The sequence below is a fragment of the Aethalodelphis obliquidens genome, unplaced genomic scaffold (genome assembly GCF_003676395.1).
Source record: "Aethalodelphis obliquidens isolate GAN/ISIS:26980383/991018 unplaced genomic scaffold, ASM367639v1 scaffold26, whole genome shotgun sequence".
Classification (NCBI taxonomy): domain Eukaryota; kingdom Metazoa; phylum Chordata; class Mammalia; order Artiodactyla; family Delphinidae; genus Aethalodelphis; species Aethalodelphis obliquidens.
In genome coordinates this window covers 15,154,888-15,171,562 of record NW_020837970.1, presented here as the reverse complement: position 1 = coordinate 15,171,562, position 16,675 = coordinate 15,154,888, and positions in this window count along the sequence as shown.

Sequence of the window (16,675 nt, the reverse complement as noted above, 5' to 3'; positions counted from 1 at the left end):
AGGATGACCTGGGTGTTTGTAAGGAGGAGGAGATCTGCATTTTGATCAGCCTGCCCCGTTCCTCACGTTATTCTTATGCGCGCTATATTTTAAGAACCTCTGTATAGAGGATTCTTGGAGTATTCCTTATCTCTTTTGCCAGACCACAAACTCCTTGTAAGATAATAACTATTTTCTTAATGTCTTGTGCAAAATGCTCTGATATGCATCAAGCCATTTGATTCTTCCAACCGCACCATGTGGTAAAAAAATTTAAAAAGTGATTATCCTCACTGTGAACAAGCAAGACTCAAGAATATTAAATGGGAGGGGTAGAAAAGATTCAAGAGTAGAATGGGTGGTCTAGATGACCTTTAAGACCCCTCCAACTATGACCTTTTAGTCTATTCTGTTTTAATTTCTCTGTGTCTCTATTCAAGTTAATCAGCTGGTTAGGAGTGGAGGAAAGGAACAAAGATGTGTGTGTATGATCTATTAAGTATGACAATCCAATGAGATTGTTATTATTATTACATCTATTCGTATAATAGATAAATAAATATACTTATATATAAGTATATAATAAAACAGGCTCAGAGCAGTTAAATGAAATAATAATCGTTGTACTTTTTTAAGGGCCAATGACAGAAATCTCGCTCAAATTAACATAAATAGAAAAAAATATTTATTGCAGTATCTGGCTTCAGGCCTGGCTGGATCTAGGAACTCTAACAATATCAAGTTATTGCTGCTTCCATGTGTCTGGGAAAGAAGATTCCAAGCAGTTCCCATGTCATTCTTAGAGTCCTAGTCCCAGAGGAAAAGAGAGTGCCCTTTCTGATAGCTCTTGGGGAAGAAAAGAAGGCGGCTTAAGGAAGACTCTAATTGGCCCTGCCATGATCATGGCCTGATACCAGAACAAATCATTTTGGCTAGGTTGATGAGTCCTTGAATGCCCAGACTTCAGCCTTGTGCCCATACCTGGCCAGGAAGGATAGGTCAGCCCCATCTGAATCACAGGGGAATGGGAGAGAGAATCAGGGCAAACCAAGGGATTGAACCACAAATGACTTGCCAAAGGTCAAGGGCTTAGTAAGTGGTAAAGTTAAGATTTGAACCCAGGTCTTTTGTCTTGATGTAGAGAGTTGGTTCCTTTACTCCACAGCTGTGATCCACAGTACCTAGCCAGTACCAGAGGCACCATCACAGTCAACATTAGCAGCCATGGCAGCTGTTAAGTTTTTAACATAAAGGGCACCTTTAACTTTTCAAATTACTTTGACCAACACTCTCTTTTTCTTCATCCTCAGAAAACTGAGACATGTGGACTAATTGTAAATTCACATGCAGTTGTGGGAACCAATATAGAGAGATCCATGTATCTTTCACCCAGTTTCCCCCATGGTAACATCTGGTGAAATTATAGCACAGTATCACAGTAAGGATGTTGACATTGATACAGTTGAGAAGACACAGATCATTTCCAACCACAGGATCCTACATGATGCCCTTTTATAGCCTTATACACTTCTTTCCTGTCCCCATCTCCTCCTTAATCCCTGGCAACCACTGGAGAGCCACATGTTCTCTATTTATATAATTTTGTCATTTAAAGAATGTTGTGTAAACGAAATCATACAGTGTGTAACCTTTTGGGGTTGGCTTTTTTCACACAGCATAGTTCTCTGTAGATTCAGCACAGCTGTTGCATATATCAATAGCTTATCCCTTTTTATTGCTGAACAGCATTCCGTGATGTGGATATACCACCAGCTTGTTTTTAACCATTCACCTGTTAAGGGACATCTGAGTTGGTTCCAGTTTGGGACTGTTACAAATAAAACCGTTATTAACATTCATGTACATGTTGTTGGGTTTTTTTAAGATTTATTTTTTTATATAAATTTATTTATTTGGTTTTTTTAAATTTTTGGCTGTGTTGGGTCTTTGTTGCTGTGCGCGGGCTTTCTCTAGTTCCAGCGAGTGGCGGCTACTTTTCATTTCGGTGCGCGGGCCTCTCATTGTCGTAGCTTCTCTCGTTGCGGAGCACGGGCTCTAGGCACGCGGGCTTCAGTAGTTGTGGCTCGTGGGCTCTAGAGAGCAGGCTCAGTAGTTGTGGTGCGTGGACTTAGTTGCTCCGCGGCATGTGGGATCTTCCCAGACCAGAGATCGAACCCATGTCCCCTGCATTGGCAGGAGGATTCTTAACAACTGCGCCACCAGGGAAGCCCCACGTACATGTTTTTATGTGAACACAAGTCTTCGCTTCTTTGGAATAAGTGCTTAGGGGTGCACTTGCTGGGTCATATGGTAGTTACATGTTTAGCTTTTGAAGAAACTGCCAAATTGTTTTGCAGAGTAGCTGTGCCATCTTACATTCTCACCAGCAATGTGTGAGTGATCCAGTCTCTCCACACTGTCACTGTTTTTATTTTAGCCATCCTGAGAGTAGTGCTATCTCACTGTAGTATTAATCTGCATGACCTTAGTGACTAATGATGATGAACATCTCTTTGTGTGCTTATTTGCCATCTGAATATCCTCTCTGGTGAAATGCCTGTGCCTATCTTTGCCGTTTTCCTAACTGGATTGTTTGAGTTTTTTACTGTTGAGTTTTGAGAATGCTTTAGATATTCTTTAGATATTCTAAATACTAGTTCTTGTCAGTTACATGGTTTGCAAGTATTTTTCCTCAGGCTGTAGCTTGTTTTTCACCCACAGGGTGAAATAAAATATTTTTTAGAATAAAAGTTTTAATTTTGATGAGGTCCAACTTATGATTTTTTCCTTTTGTGGATCATGATTTTGGTGTCAAGTCTAAGGACTCTTTGTTTAGCCCTAGATCACAAGGATTTTCCCCCTATTTTATTTTTCCCAAATGTTTTATAGTTTTATGCTTTATATTAAAGTCTGCAATTCATTTTGGATTATTTTTTGTAGAAGGTGTGAGGTTTGGATCAAGGTTTATTTTTCTGCTTATGGATGTTCAATCACTCCAGCACTATTTGTGGAAAAGGCTATCATTTCTCTGTTGAATTGCTTTTGCAGCTTTGTCAAAAATCAGTTGGGTATATTTGTGTGGGTCGATTTCAGAGCTCTCTATTCTGTTCTGTTGATCTGTGTGTCTGTCCTGCCACCAATACCACACAATCTTGATTGCTATAGCTATTCAGTAAGTCTCGAAATTGAGTAGACTGATTTCTCCCAATTTATTTTTCTTTCTCAAAATTATTCTCGCTATTCTGGTTCTTTTGTCTTTCCATATAAATTTTAGAATAAGCTTATATATATTGACATGGTATCTTGTAGAAACTGCATTAAACCTATATATTAATTTGGGGAGTATGGACATCTTTACTATTTTGAGTCTTCAGTCCACGAACACAAACATAAATACACAAACAGCACAATACCACTTTTTTTTTGTCTCTTTCCATTTTTATTTATTAGCATCTCAGCAGCTATAACACATATGGATCAAGTAAGTAATAAGGTATTCACTCAACAATAACAGCAATGTACATATGTCTACGTATATTTCACATGCATTTAGAATTGGGTATACCTAGTCTCTGCTTCTAAGATAAACAGAGAAGACATTCATGTTAACTAAAACGTCCAGTACTATGTGATATGTGATTTAGTAGGTAAACACAGAAGAAACACAGTGGAGAAGATGCCTACATGTTCTCTCAGATCCGATTTGAGTTACTGATTCTGACTCACAATACCACTTTTATAAAGATTTAAAACAATAACACACTAAAACTAAACACACATATTTGGTGAACACATTTTTAAAGTAAGAAAATGATGAATACAAGATTCGGGACAGTGGTTGACTCGGGAGGGGGAGGCAGGAAGATGGGATGGGAGAAATACATATGTTACTGGTGTTTCATTTCTTGGTATTAGGTGGTAGGTTCAAGGATGTTTATTAAAACACCTACATAAAAAAATAAGCAATGACTACAGCAGTGATGAACCATACTGACATATCCATGTTGTGCAGATCCTGAAGCTTATCTAATTTGGGGAAGGAGAGACAGTGCAAGAAAAAAATATACAAAATATAAAATCAGGTATAAAAGTATTTAGGACTAGAAATCACAAATTGTAAATTTTAAAAATGTGACAATGCAAACATTACAAAATCCAAAACAATACTATAATATTTTCGTTACTAATAATTGCACCCTAACACATCTCAAGGATACTGATACTTTCTTTCCCCTATATATATTTTTTTAACATCTTTATTGGGGTATAATTGCTTTACAATGGTGTGTTAGTTTCTCCTTTATAACAAAGTGAATCAGTTATACATATACATATGTTCCCATATCTCTTCCCTCTTGCGTCTCCCTCCCTCCCACCCTCCCTATCCCACCTCTCCAGGCGGTCACAAAGCACCGAGCTGATATCCCTGTGCTATGCGGCTGCTTCCCACTAGCTATCTACCTTATGTTTGGTAGTGTATATATGTCCATGCCTCTCTCTCGCTTTGTCACAGCTCACCCTTCCCCCTCCCCATATCCTCAAGTCCGTTCTCCAGTAGGTCTGTTTCTTTATTCCTGTCTTACCCCTAGATTCTTCATGACATTTTTTTTTCTTAAATTCCATATATATGTATTAGCATACGGTATTTGTCTTTCTCTTTCTGACTTACTTCACTCTGTATGACAGACTCTAGATCTATCCACCTCATTACAAATAGCTCAATTTCGTTTCTTTTTATGGCTGAGTAATATTCCATTGTATATATGTGCCACATCTTCTTTATCCATTCATCCGATGATAGGCACTTAGGTTGTCTCCATCTCTGGGCTTTCGTAAATAGAGCTGCAATGAACATTTTGGTACATGACTCTTTTTGAATTATGGTATTCTCAGGGTATATGCCCAGTAGTGGGATTGCTGGGTCATATGATAGTTCTATTTGTAGTTTTTAAGGAACCTCCATACTGTTCTCCATAGTGGCTGTACCAATTCACATTCCCACCAGCAGTGCAGGAGCGTTCCCTTTTCTCCACACCCTCTCCAGCATTTATTGTTTCTAGATTTTTTGATGATGGCCATTCTGACTGGTGTGAGATGATATCTCATTGTAGCTTTGATTTGCATTTCTCTAATGATTAATGATGTTGAGCATTCTTTCATGTGTTTGTTGGCAGTCTGCATATCTTCTTTGGAGAAATGTCTATTTAGGTCTTCTGCACATTTTTGGATTGGGTTGTTTGTTTTTTTCTTATTGAGCTGCATGAGCTCCTTGTAAATTTTGGAAATTAATCCTTTGTCAGTTGCTTCATTTGCAAATATTTTCTCCCATTCTGAGGGTTGTCTTTTGGTCTTGTTTATAGCTTCCTTTGCTGTGCAAAAGCTTTGAAGTTTCATTAGGTCCCATTTGTTTGTTTTTATTTCCATTTCTCTAGGAGGTGGGTCAAAAAGGATCTTGCTGTGATTTATGTCATAGAGTGTTCTGCCTATGTTTTCCTCTAAGAATTTGATAGTTTCTGGCCTTACATTTAGATCTTTAATCCATTTTGAGCTCATTTTAGTATGTGGTGTTAGGGAGTGATCTAATCTCATACTTTTACATGTACCTGTCCAGTTTTCCCAGCACCACTTATTTAAGAGGCTGTCCTTTCTCCACTGTATATTCCTGCCTCCTTTATCAAAGATAAGGTGACCATATGTGTGTGGGTTTATCTCTGGGGTTTCTATCTTGTTCCATTGATCTATCTTTCTGTTTTTGTGCCAGTACCATACTGTCTTGATTACTGCAGCTTTGTAGTATAGTCTGAAGTCAGGGAGCCTGATTCCTCCAGCTCCGTTTTTCACTCTCAAAATTGCTTTGGCTATTCGGGGTCTTTTGTGTTTCCATACAAATTGTGAAATTTTTTGTTCTAGTTCTGTGAAAAATGCCAGTTGTAGTTTGTTAGGGATTGCATTGAATCTGTAGACGGCTTTGGGTAGTAGAGTCATTTTCACAATGTTGATTCTTCCAATCCAAGAACATGGTATATCTCTCCATCTATTTGTATCATGTTTAATATCTTTCATCAGTGTCTTATAATTTTCTGCATACAGGTCTTTTGTCTCTTTAGGTAGGTTTATTCCTAGATATTTTATTCTTTCTGTTGCAATGGTAAATGGGAGTGTTTTCTTGATTTCACTTTCAGATTTTTCATCATTAGTGTATAGGAATGCAAGAGATTTCTGTGCATTAATTTTGTATCCTGCAACTTTACCAAATTCATTGATTAACTCTAGTAGTTTTCTGGTGGCATCTTTAGGATTCTCTATGTATAGTATCATGTCATCTGCAAACAGTGACAGCTTTACTTCTTCTTTTCCGATTTGGATTCCTTTTATTTCCTTTTCTTCTCTGATTGCTGTGGCTAAAACTTCCAAAACTATATTGAATAAAAGTGGTGAGAGTGGGCAACCTTGTCTTGTTCCTGATCTTAGTGGAAATGCTTTCAGTTTTTCACCATTGAAGATGATGTTGGCTGTGGGTATGTCATATATCGCCTTTAGTATGTTGAGGAAAGTTCCCTCTATGCCTACTTTCTGGAGGGTTTTTATCATAAATGGGTGTTGAATTTTCTCGAAAGCTTTCTCTGCATCTATTTAGATGATCATATGGTGTTTCTCCTTCAATTTGTTAATATGGTTTCTCACATTGATTGATTTGCATATATTGAAGAATCCTTGCATTCCTGGAATAAACCCCACTTGATCATGATGTATGATCCTTTTAATGTGCTGTTGGATTCTGTTTGCTAGTATTTTGTTGAGGATTTTTGCATGTATGTTCATCAGTGATATTGGCCTGTAGTTTTCTTTCTTTGTGACATCCTTGTCTGGTTTTGGTATCAAGGTGATGGTGGCCTCGTAGAATGAATTTGGGAATGTTCCTCCCTCTGCTATATTTTGGAAGAGTTTGAGAAGGATAGGTGTTAGCTCTTCTCTAAATGTTTGATAGAATTCGCCTGTGAAGCCATCTGGTCCTGGGCTTTTGTTTGTTGGAAGATTTTTAATCACAGTTTCAATTTCAGTGCTTGTGATTGGTCTATTCATATTTTGTATTTCTTCCTGATTCAGTCTTGGCAGGTTGTGCATTTCTAAGTTTGTCCATTTCTTCCAGGTTGTCCATTTTATTGGCATAGAGTTGCTTGTAGTAATCTCTCATGATCTTTTGTATTTCTGCAGTGTCAGTTGTTACTTCTCCTTTTTCATTTCTAATTCTATTGATTTGAATCTTCTCCCTTTTTTTCTTGATGAGTCTGGCTAATGGTTTATCAATTTTGTTTATCTTCTCAAAGAACCAGCTTTTAGTTTTATTGATCTTTGCTATTGTTTCCTTCATTTCTTTTTCATTTATTTCTGATGTGATTTTTATGATTTCTTTCCTTCTGCTAACTTTGGGGGTTTTTTGTTCTTCTTTCTCTAATTGCTTTAGGTGCAAGGTTAGGTTTTTTATTCGAGGTGTTTCCTGTTTCTTAAGGTGGGCTTGTATTGCTATAAACTTCCCTAATAGAACTGCTTTTGCTGCATCCCGTAGGTTTTGGGTCGTCGTGTCTCCATTGTCATTTGTTTCTAGGTATTTTTTTATTTCCTCTTTGATTTCTTCAGTGATCACTTCATTATTAAGTAGTGTATTGTTTAGCCTCCATGTGTTAGTATTTTTTACAGATCTTTTCCTGTAATTGATATCTAGTCTCATGGCATTGTGGTCGGAAAAGATACTTGATACGATTTCAATTTTCTTAAATTTACCAAGGCTTGATTTGTGACCCAAGATATGATCTATCCTGGAGAATGTTCCATGAACAGTTGAGGAAAATGTGTATTCTGTTGTTTGTGGATGGAGTGTCCTATAAATATCAATTAAGTCCATCTTGTTTAATGTATCATTTAAAGCTTGTGTTTCCTTATTTATTTTCATTTTGGATGATCTGTCCATTGGTGAAAGTGGGGTGTTAAAGTCCCCTACTATGAATGTGTTACTGTCCATTTCCCCTTTTATGGCTGTTAGTATTTGCCTTATGTATTGAGGTGCTCCTATGTTGGGTGCATAAATATTTACAATTGTTATATCTTCTTTTTGGATTGATCCCTTGATCATTATGTAGTGTCCTTCTTTGTGTCTTCTAATAGTCTTTATTTTTTATTTTTATTTTTTGCGGTACGCGGGCCTCTCACTTTTGTGGCCTCTCCTGTTGCGGAGCACAGGCTCCGGACGCGCAGACTCAGCGGCCATGGCTCACGGGCCCAGCCGCTCCACAGCATGCGGGATCTTCCCGGACCGGGGCACGAACCTGTGTCCCCTGCATCGGCAGGCGGACTCTCAAACACTGCGCCACCAGGGAAGCCCTAATAGTCTTTATTTTGAAGTCTATTTTGTCTGATATGAGAATTGCTACTCCAGCTTTCTTTTGGTTTCCATTTGCATGGAATAGCTTTTTCCGTCCCCTTACTTTCAGTCTGTATGTGTCTCTAGGTCTAAGTGGGTCTCTTGTAGATGACAGCATATATATGGGTCTTGTTTTTGTATCCATTCAGCCAATCTGTGTCTTTTGGTGGGAGCATTTAGGCCATTTACATTTAAGGTAATTATCGATATGTATGTTCCTATTCCCATTTTCTAAATTGTTTTGGGTTCGTTATTGTAGGTCTTTTCCTTCTCTTGTGTTTCTTGCCTAGAGAAGTTCCTTTAGCATTTGTTGTAAAGCTGGTTTGGTGGTGCTGAACTCTCTCAGCTTTTGCTTGTCTGTAAAGGTTTTAATTTCTCCATCAAATCTGAATGAGATCCTTGCTGGGTAGAGTAATCTTGGTTGCAGGTTTTTCTCCTTCATCACTTTAAATATGTCCTGCCACTCCCTTCTGGCTTACAGAGTTTCTGCTGAAAGATCAGCTGTTAACCTTATGGGGATTCCCTTGTGTGTTATTTGTTGTTTTTCCCTTGCTGCTTTTAATATGCTTTCTTTGTATTTAATTTTTGACAGTTTGATTAATATGTGTCTTGGCATATTTCTCCTTGGATTTATCCTGTATGGGACTCTCTGTGTTTCCTGGACTTGATTAACTATTTCCTTTCCCATATTAGGGAAGTTTTCAACTATAATCTCTTCAAATATTTTCTCAGTCCCTTTCTTTTTCTCTTCTTCTTCTGGAACCCCTATAATTCGAATGTTGGTGTGTTTAATGTTTTCCCAGAGGTCTCTGAGACTGTCCTCAGTTCTTTTCATTCTTTGTTCTTTATTCTGCTCTTTAGTAGTTATTTCCACTATTTTATCTTCCAGGTCACTTATCCGTTCTTCTGCCTCAGTTATTCTGCTATTGATCCCATCTAGAGTATTTTTCATTTTATTTATTGTGTTGTTCATCATTGTTTGTTTCATCTTTAGTTCTTGTAGGTCCTTTTTAAATGTTTCTTGCATTTTGTCTATTCTGTTTCCAAGATTTTGGATCATCTTTACTATCATTCTGAATTCTTTTTCAGGTAGACTGCCTATTTCCTCTTCATTTGTTACATCTGGTGGGTTTTTATCTTACTCCTTCATTTGCTGTGTGTTTTTCTCTCTTCTCATTTTGCTTATCTTACTGTGTTTGGGGTCTCCTTTTTGCGGGCTGCAGGTTTGTGTTTCCCGTTGTTTTTGATGTCTGTCCCCAGTGGCTAAGGTTGGTTCGGTGGGTTGTGTAGGTTTCCTGGTGGAGGGGACTAGTGCCTGTGTTCTGGTGGATGAGGCTGGATCTTGTCTCTCTGGTGGGCAGGTCCACGTCTGTTGGTATCCCCTATATTTTAACATTTCTGACTGCACCCTGTTTGACCTTCTATTTATATAGTATGGATTTTCTAAAGAGAGGAAAGATAATTCCATTTTCACTCTGGCACGTGTTATCAAAATACGTTTTGTGTTGTTGGTAATTTGAAAAAATTGGCTTCACAGCTTGTTACTAGTAATATCGCACATATATCTTCCCGTGAAGTTTCCTGCTCAGCTGATGCTTTATGCCCAGAGGTTATTCCCAGGGCATCTGGCGCAGCTCAGTCCAGTCATCACCAGCACTCCCACCTGCCAGACAGGTACCCAAGGAGCAGGGTGACAGTAAAGGCTGGATCTTAGTGGTGTCTCCTTCAGAGTCTTCTCCATGGGCTTTAAAATCAGGGTTCACATGTTTGGTGATGTCCCCCAGGGATAGGTGTTGGGGAGCTCTATGTACAATAGATGGAATCATGCTGACACCACCAGGGCACAGGTAATCAGGCATCCTGCACCCCCAGCAGAGAATGCCCAGCCTTGGAAGGGCCCAGTCAAGAGAGGAGTCCTGAAGCCTCAGCTTCATTAGCTCCACTGCCCATCACATCTGGAACCAAGACTCCTCAGAGGTCACTAATAGTGAGATTCTCCATGCCGAGCCAGTGGTGGTTGCTGCACCTCTTTGGAACTCCCTCTGGAGGGGAAACTTTCTTGGTCACACAACCCAGGGCATGAGAGAGCTGCAAGCCCAATGGCTTACCCACATTTACTGCCTGGCTGTATTTAGTCATTTACTCAATAAAGATACAACAAGCATCTACTATGTGTCAGGCTCTTGTGCTAGGCACTGGGGTACCACAATGGACCTGCCCTGTGGGAGCATCCTTAAAGAGAAGATGGCATCAGTTTAAGTCTGGGCACATCTCCCTCTCAGAGTTAAGTGTTCCTGACGTTAGGCCTCCACAGGCACCCGCTCTTACTCCATCAAACCATCACATGTCCATCCCAGGCACACTGGGCACGTGCTTCATGTTTCTGTGTCCCCAGTGCCCAGCACACTTGCTCAGCATGCAGCGGGAGTCAACGTTGAATGGCGCGGGGCAGCCAGAAAAGCCCAGGGCAGGTGGATTGGAGGCCATGTTTTGAAGGAGCCCCAGGGAAGGCAGTAGAGCTGGGCTTTAGCACTGACCTTAGACGCATTCCCAGGCCGGTGTGACTTTGGTTTCTTACGCTCCACAGGAACCTGGCCACAACCAAAGTGGATTCTACTCCACTCCATCCCCGGGATGATGGGGAATCAAAGCATGGAAGCAGAACTTTCCTGAGGAGGGGAGAGGGGTGAAACAAGCGGCGGCGTCTGGTCTTTGGGAGTAGATAGCGCTGGACTGAGGCTTCCCCCCTCACTACTCAGCAGCCCCAGGGCCTCCTTGTACCCTTCTCTGTGAACAGTGATGGGTGCCAGCCCAGCCATGTCTTCTGGGAGGGTGGAGGGAAGGCTACTCATCCAGAAAGGCCAGAGTGACCTTGGTATGAACTCCCAGCCCTCTGGTCCCCACCAAGCCTCTCTGCTCCACAGGCCTGATCTTAACACAAGAGCAAAAGCTCCAGAAAGGTTGGGGCTAGTCCTTCTCCCCACTGGGCATCTAGGACAGTACCTGGAACATAATGGGGCAAGATAAATATTTATCAAAGGATGGAGGGACAGGTTATTACAGTACTGCAAAATATAATGAACATAAAACTGTATTGTCAAAATAACACATCATCAGGCTAGTTGCTTTGGTTAAAATGACTTCCCAACTATAAAAAATCTGACCTCAAAAATGTGTTTTCCACTTTTCAGGAGTACAAATGCCAATTTGGTGCTATTTGAAAAGCTCTCTCCTTTGTTGATGCTTTTTGTTGTTGTTGTTGTTGTTGATGCTTTTATTACTAACTCACTGTGAAAAGTTCGATTGCAGACTAGGAGAAGCAGAAAGCTGCCCAGAATGAGGTTGTTATAGATCTTCAGTGCAGATGTCATAAAGCAGCAGATACTCTTTCCTCCTGTAACCTGCATACTTCAGGTGTCCCAGTCAACCCCACCAGCAGCTCTGTAGTCCTAATCCCTACTCCATACCTAACAATCTCAGTGTAACAAAGGAAGGAGGGTGACTGTGTGTGCTTGTGTGTGTGACGTCTCTTTTCCCATCACATGTTCAGAATGCATGTTTCACTTGTGCCTCTGCTGAGCCCTGGAGCCCGGTCCTCCGCTCTGTCATGTGCCGTTTGTCAGGAGAGGGACCAATGCACCATGTTCAATAGACATGAAACCACATAAGGATGAGCCAAACCTACAAATTATCTGCTTGCTGGTTCCCCAGCCTGGATCCACATTGAAACCTCATCTTCCTGTATACCCAGGTTTATAGCTCATGTTCCTAAATATCATGCTTATACCTCCTCACCCTGACATTCACTTCTTTCTCTGTCTTCCTATACCCCCCAGCTACAGTTACTACCTGTCTATAGGCTGCCAGCCTACTGCATAGGTCTTGGCCCCCTGTAGTGTGATATAAGACCCAGATTCTCCTTGGCACAGTCCTAATCATCTTCAGACTCCCCCACTTCTGCCATCTCTCCTGTACCCTTGGAAATCTCCTTTATGACCTCCTCATAGGTCACCTCTATCTATTATGTATCAACCCCACCTCCCATTGCATTTTCTCCCCGCAAAGGAAAGCTAACATCAGTTACCTGCTACTGTTGTCTCCTTTCTTCTTTGTCCTTTGGTATTATTCATTTTCCACTAGAAATTAAGCTCTTTGAGGGCAGGATGTGTCTGCTTTGTTCACCAAAGTATCCCCAGTGCCAGGCACAAGGTAGGCAGTCAATAAATATTACTGAACACAAAAATGCATAGCATCGTTGAGCAACTGGCCAGTGGGTTTGGAACTAGCTCAATTCATCAGCTTCTGGGGCATTTTTAGAAACCCTAGTAGCTCCAGAAATGATGTTACTAAAGCCCCAGGAAAGGAACATTCTATTACATGATAAACAGCCTCCGCTCATAAAAGAAAAAAAAGAAAAGAAAAAAACCCACTTCTCTCCTCCCCACCACCAACCCCATCAAGAATTCCATCCTTTTTTAGACAAATCTACTTGGGGAGTAAGCACAACAGAATGTGCAAGGGGTCCCAATTTTACTAGGTGCATCTCTGGTTGCCTTAGAACTGTGGTTTGCTATTTTAACTGTGCATCATAAGTCCTGGGGAATTTGTTTAAAACACTATTCCTGGGCCCTATCCCCAGAGGCTTGGTTTTAGTAGGTCTGGAATAAAGCCCAGAATCTGTGTTTTTAATAACCTCTCTAGACGACTTAGAGGCAAGTGGCTGTCACATCTCACGTTGAGAGACTGTATCTTAGAGTTATGAAAATTCAACCAGTGTTGTCAGATGTGACCTGACACAGAGGAGGTTAAGGGGAGCTAGTTGATGCCAATATGGTGGCATCAGACACTCTATGAACCACAACTGGAAAGGGACGTATATGAAAACTGAAAGGACAGACAGACACACAGCCAAGGACAAGTGCAGAAGCGTGATGTAGAATTCTTGACAAGGCTGAAGGCCAGAGTAGACTAAGAGGTGTTTCCTAAAGGAAATTGATGTATTTGAAGACTTGCCCTGTGAAGGAGAGTATGAACTTCAGGGGAGCTGCTCCAGGGGGTGGGTAGTTACAAGGAGACAGATTTCAGCTCAACATACGAAAGAACTTTATCACAGACTCACCCTGCAGTGGAGTGGGCTTCATGATTTGCTTAAAAATTAGAGATATTTTATTTACCACAATTTCCTCTTAGAGAAAGCATTCCACAAGGCTAGAAAGAAATGACCAGCAGCTGGACTTAAGAGTTGGATAAACCTCAAGGGGACAACCTCCATAACTGAATGTGATCACTGGTGTTAAATCACTGCTGGGGAATGGAGGTCTGGGAAACTGTGAGCTTTTACCTCCCTGCATGGTGAATGTAAGTTTGGGCTGGAGCTGAACTGCTGGGCAGAGTAATTAGGAGCTGTATGGAGAAAGGGTAGAGGAAAAATAACACTGTAGCATGGTGGGTGGAGGCAAATCTGATGAGAAGGATGTCTGGAAGCTTTTATTGTTCTCATGTAGAGTATAACATATAATAGAGCCCTCCTCAAAATCTTCACTGAGCTTCATGGTTTTCACTTATGCTTTGGACAGTGAATTTGCTTTTGAAGGACATGGTAAACTCTTGGTTCCTGATTAAGACTGACCTGGGACAAAATCAAAGTTTACTCAGAGAAGAAGAGTCAAATATGGGTTTTAGTGTAAGCTCCTCCTGTATGCCCAGCATGTGTTAACTACGTCAAGTGCAATATTACATTTAATTTTCACCATAATCCTATTAGGTAGAAATTATCATCTGTTTTTCAAGGAAGGAAACCGAGGGTCCAAAATGTCAAATGGCTTATTCAGTGATGGAACCTGGGATTCCAACCCAGCCCTGTCTGACCTGAAGGTCTGTATTTTTAAATACTGCTCCCACCTGTCACTGGAATGTTCAGTCTGAGGCTGGTGACCCTCTGTCAGGTATGTGGTAAAGGGACTTCTGCACTGATAGGAGTTTGGGCCATGAGATTATGACTACACATAACTACACTGGATGTGAACACACACAGGTACACACTCTAAGGATGCACATATATGTCTTTCCACGCTTACAAAGGGACTGAATCATCCACAGCCCTCAACTTTGCCATGTCTTTTTCTCTGAGCCCTGTGTGGCCTCCATCAGAAGCTCCTGAGCCATGGGAGTTTGGCACCAGGAAGATACAGCATTTGCTTCCCCCACTCTACAAATAACGACTGGACGCTTGCCCTGTGCCCAGCAGGGTACTAGGCACTGGGGACACAGGACTGAAAAAAAGCAGATAAGCTCCCTGCTCTCGTGGAAGAGACAGACATTAACCAAATAACCACAAAGACAAACATACAATTGCATCATGATTCTGCTGTCATGGGGAGGTCCGTGGTGCTGTGGAGGGGGTCCCCTGAAGGAGCTGGGCTTGAGGACACAGGGACTGAGGTCTGAGGATAAACAGGTGTTGTCAGGTAACAGATAGAGAAGAGCACTCTAGGCAGAAGGAATAGCATGTGCAAGGGTCCTGTGGTGAGAGGGAGTGTGGCCTTGGGGAACTGCAGGCAGGCTGATATAAGCTGGGCAGTGATGGAGGTGGAACAAGGCCTGAGAGAGGGCTGACCAGGCAGGGCTTTGGAGATGTGACAGTGACAATTCCCTAAAAACAGTAAGGAGCCATTGATGGGCTTTAAAGAAGGGGCACAGAGGAGTGTAACATATTTACATTTCAGAAAGGGGCCCTGGCTTCCTTGTGGGAAAGAGATGGAGAGGACCTAGCAGGGATGCAATTAGCCCTGCTGGGAGGTGACTGTACAGTCTAGAGCCATCACCACCAGAGATGAAGGTGACAGATGCCAAGGTCTTTAAGGAGTAAATACCAGGACTTCACTGGCCCAGGTCCTCAGCCACTTCTGCAGGGCACTGGGGTCCAGGACGGGATGCTCAGCCTTTTGGCCCACCTTAGAACAAAATAGACACTTGGAGGTAGCAAGAAGTCCCTGCTTTGTCCTCCTAAGAACCATTTCCTCTTTGGCCGAGCTCAGGCATTTTGCTAAGTGGTAGGGGAGTGGTGGAGGGTGAAAAAGGGAGGCAAGTTCTCTAATTTCTGGGCCATTTTCCCATTTTTTTGTGGGAAAGTGCCCTACAGTTATCTGCACAGATTGTCAGATTGTCTGGCAGGAACACCAGCTGGGGCCCTCTGGGAAGAAGAAATGCATGATTCAGCCGGTGAGATGGAGCCAGGAAGGTTTGCAATTGATGGAGGAGGCTGGAGGGATGCTGGGGGTGAGGGGCAAGGAGTGAGGGGCATGGATTCCTCCAGGCAAGAGAGCTCTGGAGAACACGGCAGAGACAGTGAGGAGGCCAGAATGAAGCTGGCCAGTGCCCCAGGCATGCCAAGCGGAAGGCAGGCTCCTGTGTGCCTCTTCCTGGAGGCGAAGCTGCTTGGCCAGGGAGCCAAGAAATAATAAGATAGGACTGATCGAGTGACTGATTCAGCAATGGGGTTGTTCTTGGTCCAGGCCCAGTCTGGAAATTACAGGCCTGGGTTGCAGCTTCCGGGACAGCTACTGGAATCAGGGGCCTGCTGGTAGTTGTGGTTGACAGCCACATGGCCCTGCCTCGCCTTACTGGGCCATGGTTATCGATTGGAGGAGGGGGGTCTCACTCCCGGTCCAGGCTGGAGAGCTGCTCCCATGAAGGCCCTGACAGGGTTGCCCCAGCAGCACAGATGTCAGAGAACACTGCATCTGCAACCCACTGCAAGATTATCCTGGCCTCACCTGGGTCCACCAGACAAGGGTGGTGAATTCTAAGTCTCCTTCACGGTAGTCATGAAAAATGCAGGTCTGTGTAGGTGCCACCATGGTACAAAGGAGATGGGAAGTGGCTCTCCAATCCTAGCTCTGCCCTTGCTGTGTGGCTTTGGAACATTCACTCCCCCTTTCTGAGCCTCAGTTTCCCAACCAGAAAACGGAGACAATAGCATCTGTTTTGGTTCACAAGACTGTTGTGATGGCCAAAGCTCAACACATGGAAGAAAAGCAAGATAAGAATATAATGACCGTGATAACATCCCAACTGCCCTTCACCTTATGAGAAAAAGACCCTTAACCCTATTTTAGAGAAAGCAGAGACTCGTTGAGGTTAAGTATCTAAGATAAAGTGGATGGTGGGCGGCTGAGCCAGCGTTCCAGCCACATCCACCGACCCCAAGACAAAGGTTTCCTCCATCCCCCACCCCCACAGGTGTCTGTGGGTTAGTCTGGAGCCAATTTGCATTTA